An 18,246-nucleotide genomic window follows, 5' to 3' on the forward strand; every position below is an offset into this window, starting at 1 on the left:
GATTTGGCTAAATGCCTGTGCAACAGGAACACATGTACTCATAGCAACTGACTGTTGGGTTAATAACGATCGTCAATAAAAACCGCAGTGAAATCGTAAATGAAAACCGCAGACAGAGCGACAAACAACCGGATCGCAGCTTGAGAACTCTAAATGCTTTTATTTGGATGAAGGAAAAGTACCATGATAAGCGGCGCGGTGGCGCTATTCCGTCTTCTATATTCCAATGTTGGAGGAAACAGACCGTGCGTGACCATGATGAGGATGACTGATTAGAATAGAGAGGGATGGATGGGTGGATGGGTGAAAGTGTTATTTATATTGGTGTATGTACAGTATCATATTTAGCAGTATATATATTAGGGGTGGAGCCGAACCCGAATACGGTATTCGGAAAGGCACAAATAATGTGTTTTTTACGAATACTTATTTCGAACAAATACTTAAAAAAATATTTGTATTCGGGAACAAGAAAAACTTTATATCAAAAAGCTGCGTTTCCTCTTGAGACCGCAGTGCATGCCCGGATGAGTGAGTGAGTGAGTGAGTGAGTTCAGGAGTCGGGGGGGGGGGGTTGTAAAAGAGGTGACTGACACAGGCTGCTCCACACAGTAACAGAGAAGGCTCGGCTGAGCGAAAAAAGACTTAACTGTATCACTATTTTTGTTGAATAGATTTTTGTACCTTAACTGGGTTCCGGAGGCAGTTTATAACTTTCGGGAAGCAGAGTTTGATCGGGAGATTATTCCATTACGCTGCATTATTGACGTCTGCAATCAGGTGCTATCATGTTCGCTCTGTTTACGTAGCTCTGTTAGCTCGCTAATTTAGACAATAGGCTGTTGACAGAGTAATGTTAACGTTTGGTTAAAAAGGTTAAAACAATGCTTGTGTAGTTGTGTCGAATTGTATGCACTTGTAGGAGTTATATGGTACGTTTAAGTTACTCTGTCTACTGCATATCCATAATTATTATAATGGATATAATTAAAGAATACTTACACTATAGCGTAAATTAGAAGTGCAACGCAAAAAAACTGGATTTTTACGCCTATTTTGAATTTTACTCGAATACAAATACAAATACTTTTCCCCCCTCAACAAATACAAATACAGATACAAATACCGGCTGCTTTGCACACCCCTAATATATATATATACACTCACCTAAAGGATTATTAGGAACACCTGTTCAATTTCTCATTAATGCAATTATCTAATCAACCAATCACATGGCAGTTGCTTCAATGTATTTAGGGGTGTGGTCCTGGTCAAGACAATCTCCTGAACTCCAAACTGATTGTCAGAATGGGAAAGAAAGGTGATTTAAGCAAGTTTGAGTGTGGCATGGTTGTTGGTGCCAGACGGGCCGGTCTGAGTATTTCACAATCTGCTCAGTTACTGGGATTTTCACGCACAACCATTTCTAGGGTTTACAAAGAATGGTGTGCAAAGGGAAAAACATCCAGTATGCGGCAGTCCTGTGGACGAAAATGCCTTGTTGATGCTAGAGGTCAGAGGAGAATGGGCCGACTGATTCAAGCTGATAGAAGAGCAACTTTGACTGAAATAACCACTCATTGCAACTGAGGTATGCAGCAAAGCATTTGTGAAGCCACAACACGCACAACCTTGAGGCGGATGGGCTACAACAGCAGAAGACCCCATCGGGTACCACTCATCTCCAGTACAAATAGGAAAAAGAGGCTACAATTTGCATGAGCTCACCAAAATTGGACAGTTGAAGACTAGAAAAATGTTGCCTGGTCTGATGAGTCTCAATTTCTGTTGAGACATTCAAATGGTAGAGTCAGAATTTGGCGTAAACAGAATGAGAACATGGATCCATCATGCCTTGTTACCACTGTGCAGGCTGGTGGTGGTGGTGTAATGGTGTGGGGGATGTTTTCTTGGCACACTTTAGGCCCCTTAGTGCCAATTGGGCATCGTTTAAATGCCACGGCCTACCTGAGCATTGTTTCTGACCATGTCCATCCCTTTATGACCACCATGTACCCATCCTCTGATGGCTACTTCCAGCGGGATAATGCACCATGTCACAAAGCTTGAATCATTTCAAATTGGTTTCTTGAACATGACAATGAGTTCACTGTACTAAAATGGCCCCCACAGTCACCAGGTCTCAACCCAATAGAGCATCTTTGGGATGTGGTGGAACGGGAGCTTCGTGCCCTGGATGTGCATCCCACAAATCTCCATCAACTGCAAGATGCTATCCTATCAATATGGGCCAACATTTCTAAAGAATGCTTTCAGCACCTTGTTCAATCAATGCCACGTAGAATTAAGGCAGTTCTGAAGGCGAAAGGGGGTCAAACACCGTATTAGTATGGTGTTCCTAATAATCCTTTAGGTGAGTGTATATATATAATTATTGGTAAAATGGTGTTTCTACTAAGGTCTAACACACAATTCAATAAAATCACAGCACCATCTAGAGTCCGTAGAGAACTGCTAATCTACATAGATACAGTTTTTACACATATTAAAAGTGACAATAAACAGGTAAAAGATTTAGTGACCAACCATTTGCATATCAAGCCTTCTGAGAGATCAATTCAAAATAAATGTCTTTTAATTATTTTTACTTTTTAAATATTATATTTATTATCATATGCAGAAGACATACCTGTACCTACTGAAAAGCTAAACAACGGTGTTGCAGTAGGCAAATATAGATAAGATTTTCTGTAATGCAGATTAAATCTGCTGCTCGGTCTCTACAAATCTGCTACTAAATTGATCCAATTAGCAGCCTAGGATTTTATTACGAGGAAAAAAAAATGAAACCATTTCACAAATAGTGGTGCAAAAGTCCTCAGTCCATAATGAAAAGTCTGATGTCATTAATGCTAATGCATTGCTAATGCTAAACTTTAAACTTTTAAAACCACTTTCAAAATGAGGAAGAGAACCAGTGTGCAGTGCCTGTTTGTGCCTGGGATCCCATCCCTGCTGGCTTCTCTCCACCAGTCCCCACTGCACCCTGGAAACATACTGCCTGTGCTCAACCAGCAATTCCAGTGTATCTGCCATGAATCACCACATAGTCAGCAAGTCCAGGGCCACTCCCAGCTGCCCTACTTACAGTTTTCCTAACAACACTGCATAAAGTTTCGATTCTGGAAGTGAAACTCAGTAATTGAAAGGGCCTTGTTGAAAACCACCAATGAATTTGCAATTCATAATATTTCGTTTATAACAGTATGACCCAAACTTTGCAGCAATTTGGTTGAAATCTTACTATTCAGTTCAGTTCAGTTTTATTTATGCAGCGCATTTTCACAGCATTACATCGTCTCAAAGCGCTCTACATCACCCAAAGTCCCCAGTGAGCAAGCCAGAGGCGACAGTGGCAAGGAAAAACCCCACAGAAGGAAGAAACCTTGGGAGGAACCAGACTAAAAGGAGGAGCCCTTCCTCCAGTGGCTGGCAGAGGAAGTCAAACTATATGTGAATAACATTTAAAAATGTGAAATTTGTAATGAACATTATTCCTGAAAATTCTCTTTTCAGATAAAAGTTAACAATGACGTACAAAAACCTCTTTGAAGATGCAGAGTTATATTAAACACATTCACTGGGCTGATGAACTGTTATTCATCTGCATTCATATACTATTATCCACTGGATTCATTCCTTAAATGAGAAGTAGGCTGCAGAGTTTAGACCCAAGAAATCAAAACAACTAGGTAACACCTAGAATGCTCTGTTGAATTTAACTCGCTGTTATTCAGCTTGTCAATGGAAGGAGGGCCAAAAAGAGGAATGGTGTTTTGCAGGTTCAGACAGGATCATCCGTACTTCCTGATGAGGGATGTAATGCTAGGTTTTCATCGTGTGCCATCCATTATGTTACTTTAATGAACAATTAATGAATCAATGCATTTCTTTGCATGAAACCTAAATTCAGAAGTAGATGTTCAACACCAAAAACAGTGTGCAAATACGGTTTGTGAGTTGGTTATGGAGCTGATTACAGTCAGTCATAATCAGCAGTTTGGGAGCATTTTGGTTTCCCAATTAAATTTCACCAACACCAAAAAGCGAGAGAGAGTAGTTGATAAGACTAAGACTGGCTGACTGACTTCTGAATGCACTCATAAAAAGGGTAAACATTGGTACCTTTGGAGTCACTGGGGCTGTACCTTTGTAATGGTACCTTTAAAGGTACAGAAATTTATGGAATCTGAGGAACATCCCAAAGGTAGAAACAGCATTAATGAACCATCAATGGTACAGAAATGTTCCTCAGAGTCCATTTCTGTACCTTAAAAGGTATTGTTACCTACAGCTAAGGGTACAATTGGAGACCCTTCAGGATACAGTCCCAGTGACAAGCAAAGGTACAAATTTTCACCCCTTTTTCTGAGAGTATACCGAACTGCTGCTGGACACAAGTCCAACATGCTAATTCATTTGAGACATATTCTGAGTGCGTGGCGAACCAGAGCAAAGGCGGAAACAGACTCTGCAAGTTAGTCTCCCTCTGGTATTTAAGGCCTGTTTCCTACTAAATTTGGACTAGGCTAAAAAAAAACACAGCGATTATGACTATCGCTATGTTTGCACAATCATACTTAATTAGTTCATTATAAACAGGGTTGGGTAAGTTATTTAAAAAATGTGTTCCGGTACAGTTACTAGGTACCTGTCGAAAAATGCAATCAGTAACGTAATCTAAGTATCTCAAAATAAAAGTAATGCAACTAATTACTTTTAATTATTTTTGGATTACATCAATGCCAACCAGACAAGAGTAAAAAAATGTCAAGAAGTTTTTTATTAGGCAACAGAACAGAATATTGTTAAAATTATATGTCTATATATATACTGAGTCTGTTTTTAGTAAATGTTAAGTGAGTAACCTGCTAATGTAGAGAATCTCAGTGTGTGCAAAAACTTTTGACTGGTAGTGTACATATAGACAGATTTCTGATGGGCATGCATTTGGCATGGCAGAGTAACTCTCAACAAATGTGCGATATAAAAACAAAAAATCTGAAAAAAGAGCAGAACCATTGATAAGGTCCGCAGCCTGGAGCCAGCCGCAGGCAGGAGGGACTAATGAATTTTGAATTTAGTGATTAATTGTCATTGTTGATACACCACAGCACACAGCACAACAACGAAATGGATTCTCTGCATTTAACCCATATGTGACAATGTGACATAGCAGGGGGCAGCTAATTCAGCGCCCGGGGAGCAGGGCTTGGGGCCTTACATTGCTCAGGGTATCTCAGGGGTGCCTTGCTGGTCAGGGATTGAATCCAAGAGGTACATCAACACGTCCCAAGAGAGATACAGCTTATGCCAGAGATTCGCAGCCCATGGGTCACGACCAAAATTAGAGTCATGGTAAGTTTTGAAAGGGTCGCGGGGCAGAGTTGGAAATGTAAGCATTATAAAACCAGCAAGTTCCTATTCTGATCCATGATCAGATTTAGAATTAACCTGTATAAATGGGTCTTGGGTCTGTATACAGTGCAATAGTTTTAGTGCAAAACTAGTGAAAACTCAACCAGTCCAAAAAGCCAAACCACAGATGCTTAATTTAAAAATTCACTCGCACATCCAATCAGATTTGTGCGAAAGGCATTGATTGGTGTAAATTGCAGAGTGCACTGCACGCTCAATAATAGCGTTAATTTAAACCTATACTTGGGCCTGTATTCACAAAGAATCTTTTTTTTTTTTTTTTTTTGGTGTGAATTTGTGTAGAATGATTCTATTAACTTTATTACAGAAAGAAGAACAAGAAAAAGCAACAGAGTAAGTTAACATCACACTGTGATACATGGATGTCAACAAATCCATTTTTATTGCAATAAATTGCAATAACGTAATTACAATAAATTACAATAAAGTTTTATTTACAATAATATACAATTATATCTATGTATATAAAATAGTCAACTATTTTTTTTCAAAATAGTTTATTTAATTTTTATTTTTACTGCCATCACTTCTGATCTGATATCTTTTTGCTTGCTGTTCAGTTTTACTCATTAGCATTACTGAAGAAGGCTGTCAATGACAATGGCTGTAACAGTGTTGTTTTCTGAACTGTGACTGTATATTTTTGCTAAGATGGATACACACCATGATAATGAAGTTACAGACAGCACTGCTGTAATCAAGGCAAATCGCTCATCGAAGACTGTAAGTACAATTTCGTTTGTCCTTCATATGATTTACAGTATTTGGGGAAATTATGTATCACAGCAGCGTCCTTCTTTTCTGCTCATTACAGTCAAAAGAACGACAGCTTAATGACTCTGGAGATGAAGTGACCTACAGCTCTTTAGTGATCCAACACAAATAGGTGAATTAACTAGACCTGCACTGTTCTCTAGGTGTCATGCACTCAAGATCACCCTGACGAAACAGTAAGTGTAAAGCAATTTGTCTCTGAAGTTGATGCTGAGATTGACTTGATGACACTGGCAGTTTTAGATTTGAAAGAAACAAAAATATTTCAATAAAATCCTTCCTGTATTCAGTTTATGTATAAAAATAGTAGCTGTTGTAAGAGGGGAAAATGGATTTTGGTGAGACACCATGGTTGGTTAATGTGTTACTTTATTTATCACTTGTGTTACTTCATCCGTGTCCTTCAGGTGACCTTTAACTTCCTATCTGTTCATAGCAGATATGACTGAAAAGAGAGATCAAGATTCACCAAGGAGCCTTATCTTTTTTTTTTTTTTTTTCTCTCTATTCCCTCCTCCATCCCCCCTCTGTGGAGGACTACTTTATTTGTATTTATTTATTTATTTTATTATTTATTTATGTATTCTATATTTTTATTTACTTCCTCAAAAGAAGGAGAGGGAGGGGGGGGGGAAACAAAGGAGAAGAAGGGGGGAAGAGAGAGAGAGGGAGAGAGAGGAGAAGAAAAAAAAAAGGGAGAAAAGAAAAAAACAAAACAGATAATCTGCTTCCATGACCTGTTGAAAAGAGAAAAAGAATCTTAAGGCTAAAAGTAGCTCTTAACTTGTCGATGTAGGAGAAACTCCTAAAAATTATGGTTGTGTCAGTCCTAAAAAGAGGACTCCTAAATTTCTGACTAAGAGCAATTCACAAAGCCGCTTAGCCATAAAAGTAGCACCTAAGACTGGGAGAACTAAAAAGTAATTGAGAGGACTCCTAAGTCACTAAGACCAATTCAGAAGCAGTTGCGAAATGCCTACTGTCAATCCGTGTCGCAATGTCTTAGAGACATTAAACGAGCGCTGAATTTCTTAAAGGATACCGCCTCAGTCAGGAGGGCATAATGATTGTTGTGGAGCTTGTGAGGGATGTAATAACATCTCCAAAAAACTGAAACAACCCAGTCGTTTACAGGGGAAAACACTTATAGCGATAATTCTAACCGATTTTTTTTCTTTTTACTTATGTCTCAGGCAGATTACCATCTAACTGACATTTGAATATTTATTATATGAATACAAGGTAATAAAATGGAGAGCATTGCTATGTACTGAATTTTATTGATTCAGAATACAGTACAGCTGTTTCAAGCGCTTTTCAAATTACTGAACTGTGTATAATTCAAATAGGCCTACACAGTAATATATTATACTGTAGATAAAATATCCTATATTGTAGTTTTGCTGCTGCATCTCGTGGGCTCAGTTTTGGCAGTTTATCATAAGTTTTGATGAGTCTATATTAGTCAATGATTTTCTTTTTCTTGCCGTGTTTTCTATGAGCGCAGCATTAGCCTCACGTAACTAGTCAGAAGCAGACAAGGCAAAGTAGGGCGATCAAAGTAAAGTAAAAACAAAATAATGTAGTTTTAATTTTTTCCATATGTTGTCATGTTTAAAAATGAACACTGTAAGCAGAATACTTGATTACAATAAGTTAATTATCTGAACAGTATTTGTACAGGAATGATTCTGTCCCAAACTTTTTGATCCGTATAAGCAGTTGATCACTATAACCATGATCAATATAAGCGGTTTCCACTTTGTGTTTATGGGATGTTGCGAGTACATTTTCATCAGCACACCTCATGATATACAAACAACCTACTTTTTATATTGCCTCATTACAGATATCTGTCATCTCTCCGTTTTTGTACTGACTCTGCTGTCAATGAGCTTCAGCTGTCAGCACACCCCAGGAAATAACCCAGACTAGTGGTGAAAAGGTGATATGTCAAGTATATACAGTATAGGGATTTTTATTGTGTGAAAAAAACCGACAACACAGATTTCTTTCTAAAAAAGGAACCATTTATATATTTTGCTTACATCAGTCACAACATTGTAATGCTCTAAAATGTAAACATACAAAATTCAAATAAATACTCTGTTATGCAGATGAGCCTGTACATAGTCTGTTCTTTAGTTATCCTTTCTTTAGTTATCCTTTCTTTAGTTATCATTCACGTGAAAATGTACCCATAAAGTTGTTTAAATCTTACAGAAACCGACATAGTACAGATAATAATAAAAACAGACCAATTCATAACTGATACTGAAGTAACTACTTTTTGTGGAACAATTGACTTTGCTTGTTTGCCTGAAACAATATACAGTAATTATTAATTAATTAATGGGAAAAAATGAAACATTACTTTTGAAGTTTCAATACAATGTCAAAGAAACATATATACATATAAATAAATTTTGCACCGGCCATTGTGTATGTTTTAATGCATTCAATACATTCATTATAGTCCATGGGGAAGACAGTCATATATTGTTATATAAAACTTAGGGGAAAAAAGAAAATCATACATAGACATGGAATTATTAAATCTGGAAATGTCATAGCATGTATGTTAGAACATAATAATGAATAAGACTAATTGAATTTTAAATTCCTGCATTGCAGGAAAAAATGGAAAAATCACTTGCAGCCTCTGGACCATTAAAGACTGGTGGGATGTGTCTGGATTCCCTTTTTACGTTTTGATCTGATGCAACTGAAATATTTCGTTTATGGTTGAAATTCAGTATGCAAAATAATAGATGTTTCAGACACATGTAAATATTTTTTTTCTGTGGGAAAATTGTGACATTTTCTGACCATTGCACAACAGACCTGCCTAATGAAATGAAATAACAATAGTGGTAATAATCCAAGAAAATAAATAAATAAACACCCCTTCCACTGTAGACCAACAATTCTGCACCAAATACATCTTAACCATGCAGGATTACACAAACATCTTAACTAGATTTACATTGTAAAGATATTTCAAAACAATCAAACACTGACATTATGCGTTTGTTACATCAGAAAGACACATCCAATCTGTTTACCGCCAGATATTGAACACAACATATACATTTTTTGTTTGATTTGTACAGGTTCTGGATGACATTTTATGCCATCTTCAGGAACAAAAATAATTCTTTATTTATTAGTTCAGAACTTCTAAATCAATGCAACATGATGAGTAATACTTTGGATGGATCGATGAAAATTATTGATATGATCAAAAGATTCACAGTACGGCAGGAAAAATTGAGAAAAAAAATCAAGACAAAAGACTAAACATAGAAAGTAATAAAATTCAACTAAAACTTTTTTTTCCCAAATATGACACATCTCAAGGCCTATTCTGGCCATGCTTATAAGATCATGAAACTATTTTACACGTTGCCTGAGTAAAACGTAGTATGACCTGTTGTTTTAAATATGCACGCAGAAAAGCTTCCTCATCCAACTTTGAAAAATAATGTATTTTTGTGGATTATTAAATGTTAAATGTTGCAACACAGTTACTAGTGTTTTGTATTTCAAAGTATGGTCTCAGAAAATAAAACCTTTTATCACTGAAAGTACTGCCATTAATATATTACAAAAATATGTTCATTTGACCTTTATATGATATTTGTATGCACACAGGGCAAACTCATGCGCGCGTACACACACACACGCACACACACACAGTCAAACAAACAAACAAACAAAGCTTATATTTGGCTATATAAAATCCTGATTTTGAGTTAAGCACTTTGATGTGTCACAGCTGAGCTAATTCGAACTTTCTACTGGGTTTCACATGTCAGTATTCATCAAGAGTCACTTATAGAACTGTGACATAAACGCGATTCATAACCTTCTTCAGAATAAATCTAACAAAGGCAGAAGATGAAACATGGCCACACAGTAATCTGGGAGTCCTTAATGGAAAACTAGCTTTATGGAAAGAAGGGGAATCACTTTAGTTAATTTTAAGAATAGTTAATTCATCATTGAGAAAGTTAAAGTAAAAAAAAAAGTTGTGTTGTCTTCAGTGAAATCTTTTCATAAACAATATTTACATTTAAAACTTATTAGGAAACTTTATTTAACTTCGCCATTCTACATTTCGTCATGTAATGTCAATGGCAAACTATTGCTGCTTTCATCAATGGTAAACTAATGTCTCATTTCATCTGTCTAGAGATTTAACATCTGTTTACTTTTGTCAGTGTGCGTCCGTTACAAAAATGTCACACAGACACACACACACAAATGGTACTTCCACAAATTACTCGTTGAAGCCAAATTATCAGAAATAGTTCATTTAAAAAGCGTTATTGTTCAGCACGGACCAGGTATTAGCTATATAAGCCAAATTATATGCCAATATAGTTTTTTAAAAATCAAAAAATGAGGTATGCATAAATGTATTGAGAAAGTACAAATATGGACGTACAGACGTACAACTACTGGTTAAGTGCCAATAATTTCATAGCATACTATATTTTTATAGCCAACATTGCTAATTAGCAAAAAATATCTGAGGATCCAAAATAATATGGGAGGAGTAGGAGGGGTTAGAGAGGAATTATTTCTCAAGAGGTGAACTGTTGCATTGCTGGTGCAGTATAGTTAATTCATCTGTAGAAAGAATACGCAGAGACTTTTTATTTTGTTTATATTGCTGTTTATGGTTAGAAGGGGGACTGTGCTGTAAATACATGTTATAGTGTGGGTCATAACTTGTGAGATTTTATATACCCATAGAAACGCACATTCATACGACATAGATGAGGTAGGTGCGACTAAGGAACACTCAAAAATGTTTTTTTTTTTTCCAGAGAAATTCTGAATGAAAAACAGTAAGCTGGTAACTGTTAAGTCTCGAAAAAGAGCTACATGGAAAGGAAAGTTGTCCGGTATAATACTATCAGGTCTTACAAACACCATGAGTTCACACTAGCTATGCAAAATCCGTAGTATGAAGGTATTCAAACGTGTGATGTAAGCTGCATGTTATTTTTTTTTCAAAACTGGAATGACTATCATAAAAGGAAATGAAAAAAACCCCTAAAACTCTAAATAATGAAAGACAGTAATGAATCACGCATTCTTTTGTGTGTTATTTCAATAGCTACCTAGGAACATGTAAGTCAGAAGTAAATATGGACATATTACCTGTCATTCAAATGCGCTGTACACCTGGGTATATACGCTGTAAAAATAAAAATAAATAGTTTGAATTTCACCAATTGTTCTTTAGCCTATTAGGTTTGTGTGAACTAATTGGAAATGTTTCAAGATTTTTAAAGTCTATTTTAAAGAGCGTCATTTAAAGGTTCTTCAAATTCTTATGACGGTTAAAGCAAACAAAATGTGACAGTACAGATAAATAAAATGTCACACATGCAAAGAAAAAAACTTAAGAAAAACGTAAAATGACAAAACACGTCATTAACAAATTTTTATCTGCAAACCTGTTGATGTACTTCATTGTCTGATATGCCCGTCATGTGGATTTTGGGGAAAATTTCCATTGTGCAAACTTCCACAGAGACAATAAAGACATACATACTAACGTACTGCTAACAATAAGACAACTTTGCCAAAACAATTGAGTAAATGGACTGAAACCCCAAACACATTTTTGTCTGTGCTCCTGCCTCAGTTTGTGTTTGACTCATTAAGATGCATTAAGCACTCTCACCTTGAATGGGAACTGAAAATCAATAATGCCTGTTTTATGGACAATGCTTGCACTCGGAGAGTCAAGCAGATATTCCAAAATAATTGTAAAACTGAGAGGTTGCATAGTTTTGACTTGTGGCTTTGCATCAAGGTGAGAAAGTGCATTTTATGGTTGAAAAATATATAGTTTTCCATGGTACCTGTCAGATAGAGTACAGTGTCCATTGCCACATGCTTAAGTAATCATTTTGAAAAGTCTACTTTCCCTCAAATATAATAAATTACCACAAATATTTTTTCCCTTTTGTGAAAACTGCGAAAGCAGTAACTGTAGTTATATATTCAATGCTTATGATATTGAACTGTATTTATAATTCATACTCATAATCTTTTAATACAATTGCCAACACAGCCCAAGAGACAGCCAGAATCTACAACATCAAAAATGCTAAGCAACGATGTTGCTAAAACAACATTAAGCAATCCTCAGCATGTATTCCTTGTTAGATACACATCCATTAAACATATCAAAGAACAACCTAACAAAAAACAAACAAAACAAAGATCTGATAGCCAGGTTATATGAAAACAGACAACACACCTGGTACAATCTTTTGCGATGTGTGCTTAAAGGTAAATGTCATTTTTCATGTTCATAAAGACCTTTTTGTTTTTCTGGGAATGCAACAAAATGCCGTATTTCATTAGTATAAAGTCATATACTTCTGCACATCCATTCACATTTGCATGTCAACACACTTTTCAAAACACACCTTAAGAAAAGTATTTTTTAGAAATTAATAAAAAATAAAATAACTAGTTAACACTATACAGTACATATATGTATACAATTACTACTGTTTAGTAACTACTGTCTCTACTATTTATGTACAATGTCACTCGTTTTTGTTTAATTTTGGGGGTAAACAGTCTAACACATTTTCTCATAATAAGGCTTCAATGGAAGTTCTAATAACATTTCTCTTTACACCTAAAAACAAAAAACATAAAAAATGAGGTTCAGTTGTAGCACCTTGTTGATATTGTTCCCAAAAATACGTAGAGACAGCAATACTGGACATCAGAAAAAAAGGGTTTTAAAGTGAACATTTTTTGAATCTTTAACTGAAGTGTATTACAATTAAGTGTAATTATAATTTCTTATAAATACAAATAAAGTATAAAAAATTACAAATATATGCAGAAATTTTATGCTGGGAGTGTAATCTAATTTTTATAAATTACAAACTCAGTCAGTTAACAAAGTACTGGCAAGTGACAATTCAAAGTTTAACACAATAAACATTAAATATTAAAAAATACCCCAGACAGCAACAGTAGGAATATTTTTTAATATTTTAATGAAATATGTATATTGTGTGTTCTCCTATAACGCGATAGTTGCGCTCCTGAAAAACACCTAAATCGCGCTATCGAAATAACAGAGACTATGGTAAAATGAGGTTGAGGCAAACAGTCAGAAACCTCCTAAGTCAAGTTATACCTTAATTAATTTTTAAATTTTTAATTTTCGCCGCATTGCCTCTGATGGTGAGCAAAGATAATTTCTTATCTTTATTTCTTCAAGCTTCTCCTCAAAACTTTCTTATTGTACTCGCCACTTTGGTTTTGTTTAACCAGGACAGTTTAACATGTTTTAAGGGGTGTTAAATTAGCATTTTATTTGTATTTTTTATTAAGTTGACAAATGCGGAAGAATAACAATACAAACACCTGTAGGATAACACACGAGGAGAACTGAGGGTTACAGTATCCAGGTGTTTCAGGTGTGTGTGTTACATGCATTTGTAAACAGGCCACTTCAGCTGATGTTTCTCAGCTGATGTTTCTCAATTGCAGATAAACAAACGCAAACATTGCCATACTCTAACCATTACCTAATAAATCTTATGGAAGCAAATCCTCGTTTTTAAGACACGCTTTATAAGAGAACATACTGAACATACATATTGAAATGAATTCGCTATTTTTAAATTAGGTTGCAATAATAAAATGAACATTTCTGTATGTTGAAAACAACAGATATCGCTTTGCTATGTGTGATCAGGAGGTGCACCTCTTTTTAAAGGAAGAAGACAAATTAGCAAATTTTTATTCAGATTCTAAAATTGGCATTGCTGTAATGGACACAGATCCAAGCAATGTCTTCATTTCAAATTTGGTAGCACCTTTGTAGAATATGTTTAAAAAGCACCAGTTGCCTAAATGGAAAAATACATTCCCTCTAATTCCAGCTTAACTTCTAGTCAACAAAACAAAACAAATATCCATCAAAATAAAATTATGTTCACCTTAATTATTAAGAACCTTCTAGTGCAAAGTAATAGATTCAGACCTTATAAGAGTTATGTACCTCATCTTTGCACTAAAAATGCATTTAGCTGGACTCGTACACCTTAAAAGCAGATTATAGACTTTAAATCTCCTTCATCCCAAGATTATGGAAGTGTGAACATTAACACAGACAAAATTACACACCATACATTTCAATTAAATCATGAAGTTACATCCGGACTAAAATGAAATGGAAAAAAATGAAGGTGAAAGGGCCCAAATCAATAAGATAATATCAATAGCATGATAATATATATGCATTCTATTAAGGAATCTTCTGTTAATATCCAAGACAATTGCTTCATAAGACGTTAACAATGAATAATCATCCCTAATTTTGCTTAAACATTTTCCTGGCAGGAAGTTACAAAGAATTGAAAACTATTTTTAAAATGACATAAAAGACACTGGAACTAGGGCTTTCTAATCTTTATAAATTCTGGTCTGAAAGAGAATATTTTAATATTTAATATTTATATTTAATTATAGCAGCAGATGTCCAGTATTGCCTTGCTAGCTTTTCAAATCTTTTTGTCAGTCTGAGAACTGTTACGTAAAATCCTACACAGAAATGCTCACTTTTCTGTGCAGTTACATTAACATTTTACATACATTGGAATACCATAGTTACCATAATACCATAATAACAGTGGAACGTACAATAGCATAATATATTCTAATGTCATTATGTTACATACGTTTATGTACATTTTTCCTCTTGCTGCACTGGTAGGTTTTACAGAAATAACTATACTGGCATTGTTGTTTGCTGAACTGGTTTCGTAAGGTCAAAGCACCTACTAACGAAAAGGCACCAGGAGGTCAGGAACACGAACAAGTTTCGTTTTAATTGGTTCTCATTAGCGGTCTCTGAAAGTACACATTATTGGCAAAGCAACACCAACAAAATAAAAACAGTAACTGTGCATAACATCAGCCAGGAATTTTTCGTTTCTACCCATTCTTTGCGTAGATGAAAATATTAGCTGATGCGTTGGCACAATTCAAAACCAATAATGGCAAAGAACACATGGATCACTTTTTTTCTTCATTTCACAGTATGACGCAGACACTTAAGTTTTTAAATTAAAAACATAGCTAACCAGCAGTTTAATCAGTCACACACAAAATTACACATAGAGTGACATTAAAGCTAAAGTATTACTAAGTAACAGCACAAGGGCAAAGTAATGCAGTAAAAAGCTGTGCTTTTTTCTATTAAGAAATAATGAGGTTAACATGAATGTCGATGCACCTGGTACAAACAGTGATTTATTTCCGGAATAGTTAAGTGACCCCTTAAAAAGGCAGAATTTGTACGTGAATCTTTGATATGTAAAGCAGACCCTCTGGTTACTAAGATTATTGTCTCTCCTTGTGAAGCAAGAACACTGAAAATATAAATTATATATGTATGTATGTATAGTTTTGAAAATCCATTGTTAGAAAACTATTTTTAGTAGTAGAAAGAAAAGAAAATCACAGTGTATTAGCACCCGGAGGAATCATTTCATGACCTCTTAGTTTAGCACACTAATGCATAAATAACGGTTGGCCAATAACCATCTGACCATCAAGAAATCTGGCTAAGACACCTGAAAGTTTTTGATACAGTGTTACTCTCTTGAAGTGAATAACTTTAACCACTACAACAAGGGAATACGAGTGAGCAGGACCTCAGCAAATAACAATGAGCAAGTCTGCTTGTGAGCAGAAGTGGAAATCCTAAGAAAGGAGCTTAAAGAAGCTCCCCGGATTACAGTGAAGATAACGGGACGTGGCAGACAATACCAGGAGATGATACATCATCTTGTTACTGAACACTGTTGACCCGACAACGGTCAATCTGTATGTATGAATTCAAGCATGGTTCAACTCAATGGCACAAAATGGCAGTATTTTTTTTTAGTGCACTTCATACACGCAACAAAAGACCAAGGATTTCCACTTTCTGCTCTTCAGCATCACCGTGTAACATTTCCAAGTGAATAAATAACTAAAACCACAGACTCTCTGCACCAGAATAGACCTGAGCCCCACGCTTACGAGGAGGAAGGGGGAGCAGCAACCAGGGATGGAGTCGAGCTATGCCCACCGGCAAGAAGAGGAGCCTGCGAAGCTATAGCAGAGAAGCTGGCTGCCCCAATGCCACAAACTCTCACACAAGCCAAAAGAGGTCCAGAAACGGTGGACGATGCACAGGGAGTTATCCCTTCTGAACTGACAAAACCCAATGTGACAATCTAAAAGGCTGTCTTAAAACATGGACTAAGATGTCTCAATATCATAACCATTCTCTCCTACCCTGATGCTGACCTGGATCAAGCAAAAGAGCTTCTCATAAGCCTAATAGTTTTAAAGACCAACAAAGTGAAGCTATGTTTTACTGGTACACATGGATTCCTCTTTACAGGCTCTCTTCCAGATCTTTTCCACCCCTGGCAAGGACCCTTAACCCCAACGGTCTCACCTGCAGAACATCTGCTTGCAAAGATCTCGGCAGGCACGAAAAGGTCAAAGAAAGCAGTGTCTTCCTTTTAGCAGTGCACCTAGATATCTCCTGAAGTGTCGCATCCAATAGTCTATAGACACTGTTGCTTGCGGTGGCTGGATATTTTGCTACATGAAGTACACTGTACCAAGCACCATTACGAAAAACCGTTTCCGTAAGAACATGATGGGCAGGTCCCCACTTCCGGGCTAAAAACCATAATAAAAAAAAGGGGGTGTGAAATGCGCACTGATGATATTGTCTTCTGAGTAGGGAAAAAGGAAATCATTCTCCACAGCAGAACTGGGATCACAGGCCATTTACGTTGCCCAATGCGAGGAGAGTGTTTTGCAGAAAACGCACTGACATTTAATTCTACGAATGCATCAGCACAAAACATTTCTTCACTGAGGGCAACTGTAATAACTATGATTTTATTACTACAGTGATGTGGATAAAGATTAGAGTCTTACTTTCACAGGATGTCTTTGGCAACGCACAGATATACATATGTAGATAAAGGCCGTAATGGCGTTACCTCCGCTCTGAATTTTAAGTAACCTGTGATACTGAGTAGCACCATCAAACTTGACAGTTTGATCACAGGAAGCTAGGTGCACCAGAAACAGGGATTTATATAAATTACAGTAAAAGATGTGATTTGGCTTAGTTATGGTCTAGTTGGAGTCGATAACAGTAGGTCCTGTGTAATGAGGGAGAGGGTCGTCTTTCTTTTTTTGTAGTGGATTACAAAACGTTAAAATGTGTAAAAATTCTGGTATATTCAGGTAAAGATAGTTTCTAGTTTCGTTGGATTTGAACAAACAGGTAACGATGCTGACAAAGACCAAACGAAAATTTTCAGACATGGGGCAGGTGGGCTCGGAGCTCGTGTCCATGTCAGGATTTGTTTGGTGACATGCAATTCCAGCCTCGTGGGATTATTTGATTTATTTTTGCATCCGGGGGGCTACGCGGGTTGGGGAGGGGGGGAGGGGGATGCATTACGGAGTAAAATAAGACGACAAAAATCTCCAAACGTCAAAAGTTTTTAACTTCTTAAAGAAGCAGGGAATGACGGAGGGACAGTGTATACCTTACCCCCCCCCCCTCCCCACACCACCCCCCACATACACACATACAAAACACCTTTGTCACCGTACAACCCCTGCGTGAGCAAAAGAGACTCAGCTATTTGCATGCCTATACACAAAAAAACAGATCCAGTGCTTTGGGAATGCAAGAAACTATAGGTAATTGGGTACGCGACTCGCCCACAACCCTCAGTATCATGTGTGCTTCAAGATTTTGTGCTCTTTGCACCACTAAATACAATTTCAACAACAGGAGAGGAATGCATCCATTAAACTCTCTAAGAAACAATGTTCTCTGTCATGTGATGTGGCCCTCTCCTTCAAAAAACATCACTCTTCTTTTTTAAAATAGTACTGTATTTGTTTGTAGTCCAATGCTACTCGCAAACA

General features: G+C 36.4%; 1 long non-coding RNA gene across 3 annotated transcripts; it reads left to right on the top strand.

Annotated features, from left to right (window-relative positions):
* The first annotated feature begins 4,907 nt into the window (after positions 1-4,907).
* On the top strand, positions 4,908-9,760 carry LOC111857876 (uncharacterized). Of its 3 annotated transcripts, none has more exons than XR_002841459.2 (4): positions 4,908-5,793; positions 6,112-6,183; positions 6,275-6,410; positions 6,671-9,760. It is a non-coding gene; the product is annotated as an uncharacterized lncRNA (long non-coding RNA). The 3 variants fall into 3 exon arrangements; XR_002841460.2 differs by having other exon boundaries at positions 6,674-9,760; XR_002841458.2 differs by having other exon boundaries at positions 6,275-9,760.
* The last annotated feature ends 8,486 nt before the right edge of the window (positions 9,761-18,246 follow it).

Source organism: Paramormyrops kingsleyae, chromosome 14, assembly GCF_048594095.1.
Source record: "Paramormyrops kingsleyae isolate MSU_618 chromosome 14, PKINGS_0.4, whole genome shotgun sequence".
NCBI lineage: Eukaryota > Metazoa > Chordata > Actinopteri > Osteoglossiformes > Mormyridae > Paramormyrops > Paramormyrops kingsleyae.